The sequence below is a fragment of the Manis pentadactyla genome, chromosome 10, assembly GCF_030020395.1.
Source record: "Manis pentadactyla isolate mManPen7 chromosome 10, mManPen7.hap1, whole genome shotgun sequence".
NCBI classification, from domain to species: domain Eukaryota; kingdom Metazoa; phylum Chordata; class Mammalia; order Pholidota; family Manidae; genus Manis; species Manis pentadactyla.
In genome coordinates this window covers 89,790,896-89,808,532 of record NC_080028.1, presented here as the reverse complement: position 1 = coordinate 89,808,532, position 17,637 = coordinate 89,790,896, and the positions used below count along the sequence as shown (strand labels likewise).

Sequence of the window (17,637 nt, the reverse complement as noted above, 5' to 3'; positions counted from 1 at the left end):
ACTACATTCACCCATGTTATTGTGTCCCCCCACACACCCCATTGCAGTCACTGCCGAACGGTATAGTGAGATGCCACAGAGTCACTATTTGCCTTCTCTGTGCTACACTGTCTTCCCCATGAATCCCTCAACACCATGTGTGCCAATCATAATACCCCTGAATCCCCTTCTCCCTCCCTCCCCACCCGCCTTCCCCCACCCCTCCCCTTTGATAACTGCTAGTCCCTTCTTGGAGTCTGTGAGTCTGCTGCTGTTTTGTTCCTTCAGTTTTGCTTTGTTCTTCTACTTCACAAATGAGGGAAATCATTTGGTACTTGTCTTTCTCCGCCTGGCTTATTTCACTGAGCATAATATCCTCTAGCTCCATCCATGTTGTTGCAAATGGTAGGATTTGTTTTCTTCTTATGGCTGAATAATATTCCATTGTGTATATGTACCACATCTTCTTCATCCATTCATCTACTGACGGACACTTAGGTTGCTTCCATATCTTGGCTATTGTAAAAAGTGCTGCGATAAACATAGGGGTGCATCTGTCTCTTTGCATCTGAGAAGTTGTATTCTTTGGGTAAATTCCAAGGAGTGGGATTCCCAGGTCAAATGGTATTGGCTACTCATGTTTATTAAAAAGTACATACATATCATATTTATGTGTATCTATGTACATACCCTTGGGAAGGGAGACATAAATGAATGGAGAGAGAAACAGAGCTCATTAAATCCCATGAGGTAGGTTAAAGGGGATGCGCCATCTGCCACAAACAACTGGAAACACTCCTGCCTCCATGTGTACTGGTCGCTTTCCAATCCTTCTCCATCACACTTCTCCAAGAGTCCGTGCTTACTGCCTCTCTTTCCCTACCACTCCATTTACTTACTAACTTGTGCTAAGGAATCTAGCTCCTCCCTCCTCCTCCTACATTCTCTGGTATCTGCGAGACCTCCAGAATTAACAGTCCACCTGTCTCTTCTGAGTCCTTGTATTCCCCTCCTCCCAGAAACCTTGCCCCTCCTTGGCTCTGTAGTGAGACCCTTGGTCCCCCTTCCACGTCACTCTGTTTGTGGCTCCTGCCCTGGCCGCTAAGCTCAGTGCTGTCGGGGCTGGTCCTGGGCTCAGCCTTCCCTGCACCCCGCAGTTGAGCTCTTGGCAGTCATAGGCCCTCATCTCTCTACAGAGGACAGCCTCACTTTATCCACGAGTCTGAGCCCTCTCCTGTGTTCCTGTACTTCTGACCATGGCTGGGCTTTCCTTACAGTATTTTAGATTCACTTTGTCCAAAGCAATTTCTTTGTATTCCCCAGCGAGTGTCCTCTTGCTTCCGTGTTCCCGATCTAACCAGTTGCCCAAGCTTTAGCTCTCTGCAGCTCTCCACGTCATCATGTCCTTGCCTCTTTGGCATTTTTTTCCCACCCTACCTTCCCCTTATTCCAACTGCCTTCTCCTGCCAGATGAACCTTCTCCCCCAGGTCCCTGTTCCTGGTGCCACCCAGGACACCTGTCATATTCTGCCTTCTAGCTAATGCATGCATTTATCTTCTCTCTTCTCTAAATTTTAAGTTCCCCAAGGGCAAATAACATGAGTTTTTTGTTTTCATACATATAGTCTATATTCAGTAAAAATATCCTTACTGAATGAATGGCTTTTAGTATACCATCTAAAAATTAATTGTATAGTAGGCCACACACTATTAAAGTTAAGGAAAGGATTTGATGAGATTAAGAGGCTAACATGGCCAAGTGTACATCCAGGTCTTGCCTTGCCTACCAGCTTTCCTTCGAAGTGGTACCTGAAGGAGCAGGACATACAAGGAGCAGCAGTAAGAGTAGTAACAGGGGCAGCTGTTGAGCACTTACGACGTACTAGGTGCTGCTCTAGCTGATTCAATCCTCAGCAACTCCAAGGTAGGTACATGAGACTTTCCATTCTACAGATGAAGAAACAATGTCAGGAAACGTTGAAGACCACTTTATTGCTGGTTGGCTGAAGGCCAAATATCCTCAAACAAGCCTCTTGGCAGCCTGTGCCAGAGCAAGCCACGTGCCTCTGGCTTTCCACAAAAGCAGGCCCTGTCCTGTCCCCGTACCCAATTTTACTGTTGACTGACCACCACACCCAAAGCAACTTCCAGCCCCCACTCCCTCCTGCTGAGCTTGGTCACCACCAGTCCTGGAAGCAGAAAGAAGACCCAGACGTGTGCAGACCTTCTCAATACAGTGTGCTTTTCCAACACACAGGGACCCGGTCCACCAGTAAACATGGCCCAGTCGGAGTCTGGCATGCTAACCACTCAGACAGTGACCGTGAGGAAAGCATAGAAGGACAGCTGGGATAGTGTGCTTTCCCCCATACAAACACTAAATGAGTAGATGAATGGCCGCCCCGTGGTATGTATATCTTAATGCAATTCAAGAGTAATGAGAGAGCAAGTAAATGTGGCAAATGGTACCAATCGAGTAACATAAATGGAGGGCTTTGGGGTGTCCATGCCATGCTTCTGTCTTTAAGTTTTAGATTTTCCAAAATAAAAAGTTGGGAAACATTTTAAAACAGAGGTTTTGTTTTTTCTTTTAAGTAATTCTAAGGATGGGAGTCAGCAATAAATATACAGGGAAGTTGTCTGAAGCCAGGAATTTTTCTGGTCCATCAAATGGGAAGTACCAAGAGAGAAGGAAAGAGGTGGAATTTGAGACATATGGTGCTTCTTAGGGGGCTCTTTGGCCTGCCCAAGAGGCTAATTTAAAACTAAATCTCATCCCTGGATCCCACAGCCCTTAATGTGACCCAAACTTTCCATGACTACATTCTGAGGATTTGAATGCTGATATTGTGCTTGAATCTGGAATCTGTCTCATCAGTTCAAGATCTATCCTATTGAGGCCACATGTGTCTGTGCAATAAGTTCTTTTCAAGCCAAACTTTCATGTTAAAAAAAAAAAAATTCAGAGAGGAAATACATGTGGGCCTCTTCCCCTTCAAGCCCAGTTCAGGCTATTTATTGTTTTATTTGATTGTTGAGAAGTCAGAAATGCCTAAATTGGTTCCCAATGTGGTCTGCACATTGCTTTGGCTAGGAATGGTCTGATGAGGACAAAGCCCAGCTTCAGAAAGAGCAGTGTTTTGATGGAGGGGGTGAGGGTGGGAGGTTTGGGGGGCATTCAGGGGAGGGCATGTGTATTTTTTTTTCTTGCTTTCTGAAGTCCTTCCCCTGTGGATTTCAGATTAAAGAGTACATGATGACACGTTTACCCTTTTGGTTTCCTTTTAAACACAAAGCTCACAAATGTGTTTAATGGGCCCATGGTACCAAGTGACAGAGGCGTAGACCTTGGCAGGCTCACTTGTGCCTTGACTGTTTTGATGAGGAAGTTAAATTATACTTAACAGTTGGAAGTATTAAATGCAAACCGTACTATACTTCTGACATGTTTGATTTATTGGGAAATTCCAAGAGAGTGGGGGGGGGGGCCAGAAAAGGCAAGGCAAATGGGATGCCCTACTTAGAATTAATCCTATAAACTCTAAGAAAACAGACATTGGAAAATGTTTTTTCTAGCACAGAGACAGTTCTCTGTTTATAATCTAGATATTAGTTCATACAGAGTCACAAAATCTTAAGTACGGAAGAGAGCAAGAGAGATTATTCATCACAACCTGTATGCTAATAATATGGTAAAGAAAAAGTTCAATGACTTATCTGAAACCACAACTAGTAGGGACTAGAACTAGAACTGTTCTAAACCCAGGTCTCCTGATTTTGCTAATCCTATACAGTCCTTTCAGCAACCAACTTTCCCCATAATGGTCTGCAGTGGCCCTGCAACCAGTTTTAAAATTCACCAGAGCCTGCTACCAATGAAGATCAGGCCACTACTCTAATCCTCATATAGGTCAGTTATTTACAGTCATTTTCCTGGCCTTGGGTTGTACCTTTAACCCAGCCACTCATTTCACAAATGCATGTTGTCAGTGAGCCCTGCTAACAGCAAGTCCATCACCACTAGGGCAACAGAAAAAAAAAAAAAAACTCAAGAGCACACAGCCTGCTTGAATGTTGTTTGTAGCTTGATCTTTGTATAAGGAGGACAACTTCATAAATTAAGGTAAAAGCTACCAGCCAACAACTGTATTTTCACCAACCTCCCCTTCTCCAAGAAAATTCACTGCTAGGATAATAAACTGCATCCTTTACCAGCAGCACAAAGGAAAGTCTTGTTACTCTCCTTACAGGCGAGTGGCTATTTGAAAGCCTGGCTACAATTTTTCTGTTTTACTAACACTTCCATTAAATCCGTCAACTCCCTCTAAGATTCTGTGTAAATACCAGATGCTCACTAAATTTTTTTTTCTCCTGGAGAATATGAAAAATCGTACACTGACAGCAGAGGAACTTCAGAGGGGACTCAAGCCTGGGTGACCAAGCCCCTGAACAGCCACTTGCCTCCCTGTGAATTTCTGGCACCTTCTTGCCATAGTGGTGGCTGTTAAGTTAACATCCAGGCCCTGGTTCAGGAGCAGATGGCTCAGCGTGGGGCGTGGAGGACAGAGAATCCGGCAGGGAGGTGTGTGAGGGAAGGAGGAGAGGGCCGCGCCTCCCTCTCCCTGCATGGCGGCAGCCTGCTTTGCTTTCCTTGCGCTGTTGATGCAGCCCCCACCAGCTGTCACTTGAATTCACACAGTTGATCATATGGGAATCAGAGGAGGAAGTTGGGGATGGCTCTGGGCAAATCCACCCTCTCTATGGGGGTGAGAAAATCCTCTTCCAGCACATGTACTCCTTGGGGGCATCAGACACATGCGATCTTTTTTTTTCATTTCTTCCTTATACAAAGAAGTGTAACTTTTTGTCCCAGAGGTGATGGTATTTCAGCAGTAGGCAAAGCAACGCCCCTTGGGTTTTCCAGAATTAGCTGTAGTTGCTTAGAGTTGTCATTACCTAAGGAGAGTGCTCAGGAAGTGTTAAGTGAATCATGTTAAGAGTATCAACATACCTGCTGGCATTTAAATTCTAGTGTAGGAGTGTGGGTTTCTTGGCATTTGTAATGCAAAAACTGGGAAAGGGTGCTTTACTGCTTCCACCAACTCTGTCCCAGCAGATTCACTGTTTTTTGTGAATTTAGTTAAAAAATATTTAACACTTCTAGGTTATTATCAAAGTATTTGTATCGTACGGGCAACACCCACACTGGCTGCAGTCTTTTCCTCACTAGTTTGGTTGAGCAGGTTGCCACACAGGGCATGCGTGCCAGAACCTAAGACAGAGCTGAGACTCTCCTGTGAGTGTGTGGACAGGGTATGGAATGCGTGAGTGTGTGGACGGAGTGAGGCTGGGAAGCAGAGCCTGTGGCTCACACCACCTCAGCTACTTTCAGTTTCTGTTTGAAACCGAAATCACAGAAGATCTGTCAGATGGCAGCTGTGCACTTGGTGGAAATGAGAATTCCAGATTTTATGCTAATTCAGTTTCAGGTTCCTTTGAACCTGCAGTTTCATGAGGCTGTGCTTAAAACTGCAATCTGTTTTAGATGAAAGAAGGGATTACTAGAGAATTTTTAGTTTTACAAATGTTCTCGGCCTCCAAAAGGAAAAAGGAAGATCAGATCTATTCTTTCATTAACATTGTCACGTTAAGTTTTCTTCTACTTTATCAAATAGAAAACTTTTCCTTATTTTGGCAAAGGTTTTTCTTATTTTAGGATTTTTTTGTTGCTAGTTATTTATCTTTCTTTCAGCAGTGTTCTTTCTCTAACTTGAGGTTCCTCATCATTCCCTTGCAGAGGCAAGAAAGCAAAGGTAATGCTCACGGATGTGTCTCATTCTGACATAAGTTGTCCTAGCTGGGGCTGACCTAGATGGTTATTTCAGTTACTTAGTGCTTTGGAAGAAACTACAGATTTAATAGCTTAAAACACAGCAATTATTTACTTGCTCACAATTTTGCAATTTGGGCAGGGTTCTGCACAAACAGCTTCTCTCTGTTCCCCATGGCATCAGCTATGGCAAGCTCAGCTGGGGCTGGGGGGGCCACACCCGGATGCTTATTCACATGGATAGCAAGTTGTTACTGGCTGTGGGCTGGGAACTCAGCTAGGTTTTCAGTTCCGAGGCCTTAATTCTCCTGCATGTGGGCCTGCTTGTGGGTTTCCTCACAACAAGGTGGCTGGGTTCCAAGAGGAAGGAAGCAGCAGCTGCCAGGCCTTCTTAACACTAAGCTCTGAAGTTCCAGAACATCACTTCCTCCATGTCCTATTGGTCAAAGTGGTGACAAGTCCAGCCCAGATTGCAGGGTAGAGGACATATGCTGTGTCTTCTCATGGGAGAATGGCATGCACATGTAGAATTACTGGAGGCCACATTTAGAGAGTAGCTACCATGGTGGTTGATGTGGTGTTTCAATTAGTTATCAATTTTCCAAAGAGTTTATGTGTGTTGTGTTGTTAGCTTATGATGATGGGTTTTGATATTATGTGAATTCTTAAACTGGTGGCAATTTGTGGAAAGGACTTTATAGTTTAGTTCATTTTTGAGATAATACTCATTCTCTTCCATTTTAGTTGGCAGAGATGTGGTCATTCATTCAACTCATTGATCTGACCAGTGTTTACTGAGCATCTGTTATGTGTAACAGGAGGGTGCTGAATGGCATGTTAAAGGCAAATGAGGGCGAGGGTGGGACAGGGTGGAAGTGCCCAGTCCTGGCCCTAGTGATTAAACTTTTGCTCTCCAAAGCAGCTTCTTGTTCTACTAAGGAAATTTATGGCCCTAAGGAATGACAGTGTCCAGAGGTGAGCCAAGTCACTGGTAATACATGTCTTAGATATATTTCCCTAAAGAAACTTTTAAGATAAGCCATAGTTTGGAGCAGAAGAAGGCAAAGAAGGTTTAATTAATTTGCACCAAAGGTCGACATTAAGTGGAGATTATATAGGACCATAGAGGAGTTAGCAGGTCTCTGTAGGTGTGCAGGCCTGTCCTCACCCATTGTAACAACAGCATATGATCATAGCAACTGGTATTTGCATGGCAATTGACCATTTGCACAGTATGCTCATTTGATTCTTAAAGCCACAGAGATGGAAGCTATTATAATGGCCATGGTAGTTTCCCACTCCATTCTGACAATGTGGAAGGGACAGGGAGGAAAAACTAAGCAGAATGAGGGTGAAAAATTAGAACCACTGGTCAATAAGAATGCTTTCAGGAAAGCTAAACCAAGACAATGCTTTGACATTCTAGCTTCCCACCTAGTACCCCAGCAACTATGTGATTCGCCAAACAGCTGGAGCAAATGTTTCATTCTTGCCCAACAAGAATTTCTGCAAGTAAATATTTGGATCATCAGAATACTATGAACATTTTGTTAGGTCCATATGTATCGGTATAGATGGAGGAATAAAATTTCTAGTACCATAAAGATTGTTTATGCTTTCAGATAACATGTTTCCAGGAAAATATAGCAAACCTTTTGAGAGATAGTTGTAGGGAAAGATGTGCTGACATGCAGATGGCCACCATTTCTCATGTTACTTTTTGTAAGTTATCTTAATACAGGATGTCAGTAATTTTTCAAACTATAAAACCTATGAAGGTAAACTACTCATATATCCTAGTAGTATTTGCATAGCTTAAAGACAGCTTCTCGATTTGAGATACCAGAGTTTATTTTGCCTGAGATCTAGAACTGACATACTTCAGCACTGAGAGTTTGGCCAAGGGAGTGAGAAATCGAGACTCACCCAGCTGTCAGGATGGTAGAACGTAGTATCAGGAAGAAGGTGTTGGACCTGTTTGCTAGAACAGTGCTTTTTCCTGACTCCTCCACTTCCAAAGGAAGAGCCTCATCTGAAATGTGGAGGAGAATACCAGTCATTCTGTTCCGTCACAGGGCTGCTATAAGAGCAGATGACATAATAGCTGTAAACATTTCTGAAAAAATGTGTTCCGATAGGCATGAAGGGCAGCAGCCTGGTGAGAGGCTGAATCTAGAACCAGGAAGGGGCATCATGGCATATCATTTGTGGCCTCTGCTCTTTCCCTGGTCTAGTCTGGTAGTTGGTTTCTTCCTCCCTCCATTTCAAGGCACTGAAAGAAACAAAGATTAGAATCAGATTCAGAACCTTACCCAGACCTAGAACAGCAACAGTCTTTCCATGAGACTAACTGAAGCTAGAAATGAGCATTCTCCAATCAGATACGGAAAGTTTTCCCTCAGTGCAAAACTTACCAAATTACAACAGTGCATCTGGTTTGACTTGGAGAAGCCAGATAAAGTATACTACTGTATTCATATGAATCATTCAAGCATCCACTTGAGGAAGATCTAGGGTGGCTTCAAGAGCCATTTTCTCTCCCCCAGTCTGTTGAAAATTTGAGGAGCTCACTCAGTCCAAAGTGGCTAAAATGCCTCTTCCTCAGAGAATTGGAAAACATGATCCGTCTGCAAGCAGCCCTTCATAACACGGCCACTTAGTGCATCTGCTGGCACATGAACAGGTGCAGTGACAGCCAGGACTGCCTTTCGTGTGGGGCCCCTTCTCCCGAGGACACACCCCTTCCTGGGAACCCCTGGCTACAGCTCTAAGTGTGCACATGGGTGCAGTGACGGCCCCTGCTGCCCAGCGAGCCCCAGCGCCGTCTCCCCAACTCAGGCCTCCTTCCCTGGCCTTGCAGCCCATCTGGCCCAGGAGGAAGGGCAAGGCTGCTCTTGTCATGCCACCATCAAGGACCCTTTTCACTTTCTCCTTGAAGAAGTGGACGCTTGACCACCTTCATTTATGAAACTGGGAATATCTACTCCAAGATGACTTGTAGCTAAAAAAGACAAGGTTCTGCTCCAGTGTTTTACATGTGTTAATTCAATTAACCCTTCACCAGCTGCTGTCATAAAAGAACCAGGTGCTATTGCCCTGTTTCAGATAAGGAAACTTAGACACAGAGATGTGACGCAATCTATCCACCATCTTGAAGCTAGTGGAGAACAAGCCACAAGTTGAACCCAGCCTGTCGTCAGTAGCTACGCTTTTGACCACTTGACCTACCACCTCTCAGTTGTCCCCCAGGCAGGAGAATGGTTGACACTGGTTGAGAGGCCCTCCTCCCCAACCATCCCTCAGAAACAGCCCCGCAGTGAGGTGCATCATATTGCATTATGTTCTGCAGTGTGCACAACAACAATCTTTGAGAATTAAATTCTGTTGCCCATTTTACAGATGAGGAAAATGAGGCTTAGGAAAAGGTAAGTAACTACTCAAGATGAACCAGCTATCTCGGTAGAGACTGGATTCAAACCATATGCCCTTCTGACTGCTAGCCCAAACTCTTAACCACCAGACTGAGGGCCGTAAAGCATAAAATCCGGTAGGACTGCTTATGAATCAGATCCTGGGATAATCTAGGCAAAGACAGCTGAAGGAAATATCTCACCAAAAGCATCTTTTTTTTTCAGTTTGACACTTTACTCTCCCTAATTTATCACCTTTATGCATTTATTTACACATTCTGTTCTGCCCCTCCTTTAAGCTCATGTAGGCATTTTGTACACATTTTTTCATTTAATTACTTCAAGTTCCCCATCTCACCCCCATTTCTATGTAGAAATAGCGAGATGAACCAGGTATGGGAGATTCGGGAAGGTAGCTAAAGCAGGGTGAGCACCTGTCCTCAAGGAGCAGGGGTTGGAACCAAATGCAGGTCTGCAGACCCCGAATTACAAATACACACCAGTACGAATGCCTGCAGGAGGAGTGGGGAAAGCGCAGGAGGGCGTCCAGAGGCTCCCACGGCAGCCTCATACTTCCAGGACAAGTAAGAAGCCACTGGGCCACGCGAGCAGAGACTGAATATATTTTTATTTTTGTTACCTTTGTGGGATTGTCAGATTCTGAAATTAATATTTTAGTGTAGATTTGGTGGTTAAGTAAGAGATATTTTGTTTTTTTACACTTTTTTTCCTCTGTAGTTTATAGTACACTGTGAAGTTTGAAAGTAAAATTCTTTTTCTTGACTTCTACACTTGGAAAATATTTATTCCCCCCTGTGTATGCATCATAAACTAACCTGGCTCAGTTTATTTACTTCCCTCTTGTTGCAGCCCCATGATCAATTGTCGCAACACAGGCATATAATGGCAGAGGCTTTTGCTTTACAACAGTAAGAGCTGAGCTTCTACAGTCTCCTTTCAGAGTGATAAGTAAAGATGCTTCTTTTTTAAAATCACCCACTCAAAAGGGGTGGGAGGCACAGAGCAGAGGGTTTTGGGGCCACCTGAGGTTTACTAGCTATGCGTCGCTAGAGGAGGAAGTCATGATCTATAGTTTAAAATGAACTGGCCTAACAGGAGAAATCCCTGGGACCCAGAAAGAGTTTTAATCTCCCGGGCTGGACAACACAGAAAGCACAAGAAGTGGGAAGCAAGATAGCCTTGGCAACAGAGGAATTTCCTGCCTTGTAATAGTGACCACCTGTTGACCCCAGTCCTCCACGCTAGGCCTGCCATGGGTAAGAGGCAGAGCGCACCGTAGTCAGGCTGCAGGTCCCTCTGGGCTTCTCAGCAGCTGTCTTCTGTCAAGAGCCTCCTTCCATTTACCAGTTAGTCAGCTATTTGTCAGGCACCCCCAGCCTTACTACAGGCTGGGAAATCTCAGCCATCTATTTATTATCTTTCAGCATGTAGGCCTCCGAGTACTGTGCTGGGTACTTGACATGTAAACACATTCCAAGATGTGAATTATATCCACAAGAAACCAGGTAGATTCAGAAGGCATATCACAGGCAATAAGCTAGCATTATATCCTCACAAATTGATTAAAATGCTGGGCAGTCACCAGGCACACATCTGTAGCTTGTGGTGTAAAGGAAGACACTCAAGATGTAGTCCTCATAGGGTCAGATTTAAGATCAAATTGAGGTGGTGGGTATCCTGAATGGAGAAAAGGGGCAAGAGAATAAAACATGCATTTGTACCGGTAAGAAACTATTTTAATAGTCACAGGCAAAACTATAGACCTGATTAAACTGGAAATTACAATTTAATGTGTCAAAATGACATAATTGGAATACGTGCTATTTTATGTTTTAAGAATTGAAGCCCTCACTATTAGGAGGTTGATTCTATCTTAAACCCTGGTGAACTCTTTAACATTTTGCTTGATTCAAGACTGGACTGTATAATCTGTCAAGAACAACCACAGTGCTCCCTTCCCTCCATCCTTAATGTGTGACCCACACTATCCAGTATCCAGGTTCTGACCCTGTCTGGAGGGAATGTCTGCAGTAGTGCTTGTATGAAGGTGGGGCGCTCTAGTACACATGGCGTGAACCACTGCCACCACTTTTGGGGATTGGTGCTGTGTTTGATGTTCACTTGGTTCTTCTCGTCGTCACTGGGGTGGTCTGCATTGTGAGAATTTGGTAGGAGTCATGGCCATGACATTGAAGCCATACCAGAATTTGCTTTTATGTTGTTGCCCTCCACAGTAATCCAAGGAAGAATGTCATCTTTCACCATAATAGTGAACACAGACATCTCACCGCATGCGGGGAGCTGTTACTGACAACAACCCTCTGAGGCATAGGTGTGTCCTCATCTCATTTTATAGATGAGGAAACTGAGATACGGAGATGGAAGAGATTTTCCCAAGGTCTTCTGACCTGACGGGGTCATGATGTCTACCAGATCTGGTTCTTCCCCTCCACCCAAAGAACAGATAAAACTCGTATATTTGCAAAACTTGAAGAGCTTTAGAATTTGAAAAGATGGAGACTCCTGAGACACAGAAACAAGCCGTGTCTCTCAAGGCTGGTTGGAGACAGAACTTACAGGTTATCGCTCTGCCTTACTGGTCTTTTCAAGCTACATAATGTAAAATATAAACATACGAGGCAATTTTTATAAAGACTTCCTCTCCCTTTAAACCACCCCTAGAATGACTTAGTACACATTCTGTTAGGAAGTGCCTAAAGTTCATTATGAGAGAGAACACCATGAAATTAATGGATTTTTCTATATAGTATGCTTGACAGAAGACCAGAATTTACAAGGATATTTTACCAGAAAATGTTTGATCTTAGTTTGGTCATTTGTGATACAAATTGAATCAAATCTCACATATTAAACTGCCATTTTGGATTGAGTTCTAAGAACTTCCTTTAGTTTTTAAACCTAGTTTATGTTTGTTTAGATATATTTTATGATTTGAGGAAGATTCATATTTTAATTTAGCCTGGGTTTGTTCATTTGCTTTTTAAAGTTTCAGCTGGTTAACCATAAACTTGTCTAATAAGGTCTTTGGTCATATATTAAAATTTGTTCTTGTTCTGAAATAAGTTCTCTAACAGCAGAAAGACCACCGAGTCCATATTCTTCTTATCCGCTTTGTGTAAGGCACGCCACTTACACATGTTAAAGAGTTCATCAGGGTAAGACTTGCTCTCCTTAGATCTGACTCAGAGGCTGAAGGTGATGCTAAGAGACCGTTATTGCTTAGTATGTGGAACCTGAATATAACAGACATAATGTATGCCAGACTTTAACTTTGTAATCTTTAGATTAAAATTCCAATAAAGGAAAGTTGGGTATCTCAAGGGCGAAAAAGAGCACATTATGAATCTTGACTCTTGAAAGTCAGATCTCTGACCGAGATCCAAACACCCAGTATGTGGATTATCCTGTGGATATATATTTTTTCTTTCTTCTTCGTACTTCTGATGCTGTCCTGTACCTCTTCCCTTCCAAGTTTGACATTGGAACCCTCCCTTCTAGAAAGGAAGCGGAATGGAGCAACTTGGAAAACAATCAGAATGGACTTATTCACGTGCCTGGTGAGAGGCTGAGAAATGAAGCAAAGCAGTGGACAGGGACAGGGCGAGGGGCACAGGCGGATCCAGGAGGACTGAACATGGATGCAGGAACGCAGAGACTGAGCTCTGATTACAGGCAATCAAAATACAGGGGCATATGCAGATCTATCCCAGGCTTTCATCTGAGGCCTTATCCCTGAAAATCAGAGATGACAATCTAATGCAAGGCATGTGTCAGAAATACTTCCTGATAAAAGCACTTTAGAGGGCTAAGTGGTTTTTTTAGTTGGTCAGCTAAGTTGCCCATGTTTTTGTGCATCTCAGTTTACCTTGTGGGGGACCTGGCAGGGACTCTGGCATCTCTTCCCTGTAATATTGATTTTATTAGAGCACAAGAAAACAGTCCCATTTTGATTGCTCCAAAAGAAACAACATTTTAACGTCTTTTCTTGAAAATTTAATGTTTACCTTTGAGCTATCTTGGTACTACAGAAACAGCTTCAGAATGAATGCCTCCTAGCTTGAAGGCCTCAGCTGTTTTTTGCGACATCTTATAAGCAATTGGAAAATCCAACTCCAAACTTACACTTTCCAAGGCATGCTTTCTTCTGACTTCTCTGCAGGTAGAGGTAGAGAAAAATCTATTAGAAAAATCTTGAAAAATCAAGATTCATTACCTCTTTAATACCTATCTTTTTAAAAAAATTTCATTTAGAAACAGCATGTACTGCTAGCTGTTCGGGAGGAGGTAAAGCTAGAGAGATCCCCTTATTTCCAAAATTAATTGTATTTGGAAGTTCAAGAAAAAAAATATGCCATACAGCAAGCACCCCCTTTTTTTCCCCTTGAGAGGTTTTTCAAGAGCTATGACATCAAACAGTGAAGGATGTTCAACTTCAAAGAGGTTAGGAATGGCCATTATTGCCTTAAACTAGTCTCCATGTCATTTGTATGTGGTGTACATTTGTCTCAAACCCATTCCTTTCCTCCCTTCTCAGCTGCACTCCAGGTGACAGTAGCAGTGGAGGGGAGGTCAGGAGCCACAAGTATCCCTCTCTCTCCAGCTTAGTGTGCCTGCTCTACTTTAGACCCTCCCAGCTGCACCCTAGGCCTCACTTGCCCTCTTTGCCTAGTGCCGGAAAAATCACAGCAGCGTTTCCTGTGCACCAAGAAGTGGGTGTGGAATATAGCTCCCCATGTTTGCAGAGGGCCTCCTCACCCCCAGGCATGGCGCAGGGCCTCCTCAGGGCCTCTGTGGTTGGGCCAGTGAGTGAGGAGGCCGGAACTCTGCAGAGGTGGGCTACCAGACTGGACGGAGGGAGGAGAGTACGCTCTGGCGGGGCTGCGCTGGGGAATCCAACAAGGGCCAAGTTTGTACAAGGTCACTGAGCAACCCCCACCCTGGGCCCTACACTGGGCACCAGAGAACCCAATGATAAACATGATGATAGGAATTACTGCCCATTTAGTTGGCTGCGGCACCACCCTAATCCATTCCCTTCATCTGGTGGAGGCCAGGAGAACCGACTGGCTCCTACTTTTGTGAATATGAAGTGTTCAAATAAATGTCAGTGGATTTGAAGAACAAGGGTGGGGGGCGTAGGGTGTAAATGGCCAGTCCATGCCCTCAGTTATCCTTAAGATCTAACAAATTGTACTAACTCTTTTATCCTAGTGGTTAAGACCTTTCTGTTTCATTAGACTCCGACACCCTCCATTTCCAGCAGTGTACTTACTATTATAGTGGATTGAGTGCCTACTGTGTGCGAGACGGTCTGCATACATGTTTCTCACTGAGCCCTCGCAACTGCCCAGAGAGCCTGCTCTTGATAGTTGAGACTGGCCTAACCGCGGTTCCACCCCAGGATGCGGGCCTAGTGGCTTTTCCCTGCCGCGGCGCAATACTGGAAGCGGCAACTGCGGAGAGGACGCCGAGCGTTGCAGTTCCCGCCGCGCCCGCCCGCGGGGAAGACAGCCGTGGGGACCAGGGGCCCAAGGCGCGGTGGGGCGGGGGCGACAGCTGTCGATGTCGCGCCCGGGGACTGCGCCCCCACGGGGCCGATCCGACGCCGGGGCCGAGAGGAGGGGCAGCGAGGGGCGGGGCGCGCGGGGCGGGCCGGAGGAGGGGCGGTGGCACCGGTGGCTCGGGCTCGGCGCGCTGAGGAAGTCCCGCGCCGAGAGCTGCGAGCGGCTGCAGGAGGCGTGCTCTGCGCGGTCGGGAGCGAAGTCCGGAACGAGGGGCCCCGGTGCCACCACACCCCTCCCGCCACCGTACAGCCTGGGAGCCCACGGCGGCGGCCGCCGATGGAGTTCACTTGAGCCGTGAGCGGGCGGGAGAAGCAGGCGCCCGCGAGCGGAGCGCTGGCCGGAGCCGAGCCGGCCCCGGGAGCTCCCCGCCTGCTCCGGCCGGAAGGCGCCGCCAGCCCCGCGCATCCCGCCCGACGCCCCGATCGCTGCAGCGCCTCCCGCGCGCCGGCGAGATCAGCGGGAGAGCAAGACTCGCAGAGCGTCTCCCTACAGCGCCGCGGCGGCGGCGGCGGGCCCAGGAGCGGTCGGGCCGCGCGGCGCTGCTGGATAGGCGGGACCGGCGGGTGGGGAGCCCGCGGCGGCCGCCGGGGAGAAGCCGCCGCCGCCGCGGTGCGCCCTCCTCCTCCTCCCTCTCCCTCCTCCCTCCCTCCGCACATGGTCTCCTTTGTCCTGTCGCTGCCGCCGCCGCCTCGCTCTTAGCTCCGCACGGCTCGGCCCTCTCCTCTCCGCCTCGTCCGCCCGCCGCCCGCCCGGGACGCTCCTCGAGGCCCCGCCGTACCGGGCCGGCCCTGCGCGCCGCGGGAGCGGCCCGGAGGCAGCGGGCGAGCGCGGCCGGGCGCCCTCGGAGGGCGCGATCCCGCCGCCCGCCTGGCCTCGGCCGAGCTGGATGTGTGCGCGGCCCGGGCTGCTGGCGTCCGCAGCCGCTGCCGTGGTTGGATCTGGTTCGGGTGCATCCGCGTTCAGACTTTGGCGAGGAAAGGAGAGTCTCTGGCGGACTGAGCCCGGTCGGAGTTGGGCGTTTGCTCTTCGCGTGTTTGGCTGGTTTTTCCCCTGGTCTCTGATGGTCCCCTATCGCGAGCCCTGCTGAGGAACCAAACCATGAACTTGGGGCTGACAGGACCGCTTAACCCTTCGCAACCAGGTAATGCAGCCCTGGGGGCGCGGCTCCTTCGCTCGCCGCCCGCGGTCGGAAGGGAGCGGCCGGGTCGGAGGTCTTTTGTTGCGGCGGCCGGGCCCGCGGGCCGGGGTGGCTGGGGCGGGCTCCTCGCGTCTGGCGCGCCCGACCCCCCGACCTCACCCCGCCTCTCGCCCGCCCCCGCGGTCCGGTCGCCCGCCTTTGTACTTTCCTCCCGCGGTTCCCTGCGGGGGAGCGGCGGTGCGGGCGGTCGGGGCTGCGCGCCGGTGCCGGGGACCGGAGCTGCCCGGCGCCTCCCCGCCCCAAGGGCTCGGCCTGGCTCGGGGCCGCGCCGGAGACCGTGGCGCGGCGCGGGGCGCTCCGAGGTCGGGATGCCGAGCCGCACGCGGAACGCAGGGACGCGAGGGGAGGTCGGGGCTCGGGTCCGTGGCAGTTGGTGAAGGAGCTCGCGCTTAAGTTTCGAGGAGGGTTTTCTTGCCCTGTAGCTGAGTCCCTGTACCCGCGGATGCGGAGGGCCGTCTCCGGGGTCTGCGGCCGAAGGGACTTAACGCGGCATCCCGGACAGGAGCGGCCGCGTTCCACCCCTTTCTGCACGGAAGGTTCTTACTCGTTTCCCTCATTCGCCGTGTGCCTTCCTCCAATCTGACTTATTTAACTTAACTTAAACACCAAGTACGGCCTGTACTCATTTTTTAGTATTAAGAAAAATCTGCTTCTACCTACCCCCATGTAAAAAGCCGTCAAAAGAGATCTTCGTTTTCCTGTCAATTTTAGATGTAGCCACTTCACGCCCTCACCCTCCAAAACCGAGCGAGGGGGAGGAAAGGAAATGGCGAGCAAAATCTAAAGGTCTCGAGCGTGTAAAAAGGGACCTCCGTGTTAAAAAAAGGAGAGAAGGACAAGGTAAACTTGCCTGCTAACTCTTCGGCTCACCACATTTCCATTAGTCGTTCTTGATTTAAAAACTAAATATAAAAATAAAAAGTCAGCGTGGAAAATATGGTCCAGGTAATATAAGGGATTGCAGGCGGAGCTTTTCTTAAAAACAATGAAAAAGGAAACGTCCCAAAGGTTAAGACCCAGAGAGCCAAATAAATTGCAAGAATGCTTTAAAAGCCCAAGTAGAATTCGGAAAGTTCATGGAGGGAAAGCAAATAATTTTCTTGCAGTTTCCACTTTAGACTTTGGATATGAAGCTTTTTTCTGACTTTTCAGGAGACTGTGGTCCGCCATCGCTTGAACCGCCTGGATAGGAGAAGGAAGGATCTACTATCATTTTATGAATAGCCAAAGTCCCATTACAATCATTTTCTTTTGGGTGTTCTCTGTAGAGGCCTTGTTTGTGATTCCCCCTTCCCGGTGACAAGAGGCAGCATTTCAGGGCTCGTGACGTGTATCAGAAAATTAAGGAGCTCAAAAAGGTTTTTTTAGAAGGCATATTCCTAAGCCTTTCTATCCTGTCATACTTATTTCTTTGATAACCGACTGTTGGCATCATAATAATAACGTCCTCTAATTTTGCCTCAGACAGAAGGATTGTTTAACTGCGTGAGAACGGGGTGTGTAGGCCAGTGTGCAACGAAGGAGGCTGCCCCAAGAAGGGGTGTGAAAGACGACCAAAAGGCCTGCTCCCCTACAGCTTCTGTTCTTTTTGATATCTCCCCCTCCCCCCGCCCT

At 47.2% G+C, this 17,637-nt stretch overlaps 1 protein-coding gene and 1 long non-coding RNA gene across 5 annotated transcripts in view; one reads left to right on the top strand and one right to left on the bottom strand.

Moving 5' to 3' along the window:
* AUTS2 (activator of transcription and developmental regulator AUTS2) overlaps nucleotides 1-17,637 on the top strand; it is a 1,225,237-nt gene that overhangs the window by 1,127,397 nt on the left and 80,203 nt on the right. The window lies entirely within an intron of this gene.
* On the bottom strand, nucleotides 1,114-15,820 carry LOC130679157 (uncharacterized). The gene is made up of 3 exons (XR_008992189.1): nucleotides 15,604-15,820; nucleotides 10,823-10,917; nucleotides 1,114-7,889 (listed from the first exon to the last, which is right to left on the bottom strand). It is a non-coding gene; the product is annotated as an uncharacterized LOC130679157 (long non-coding RNA).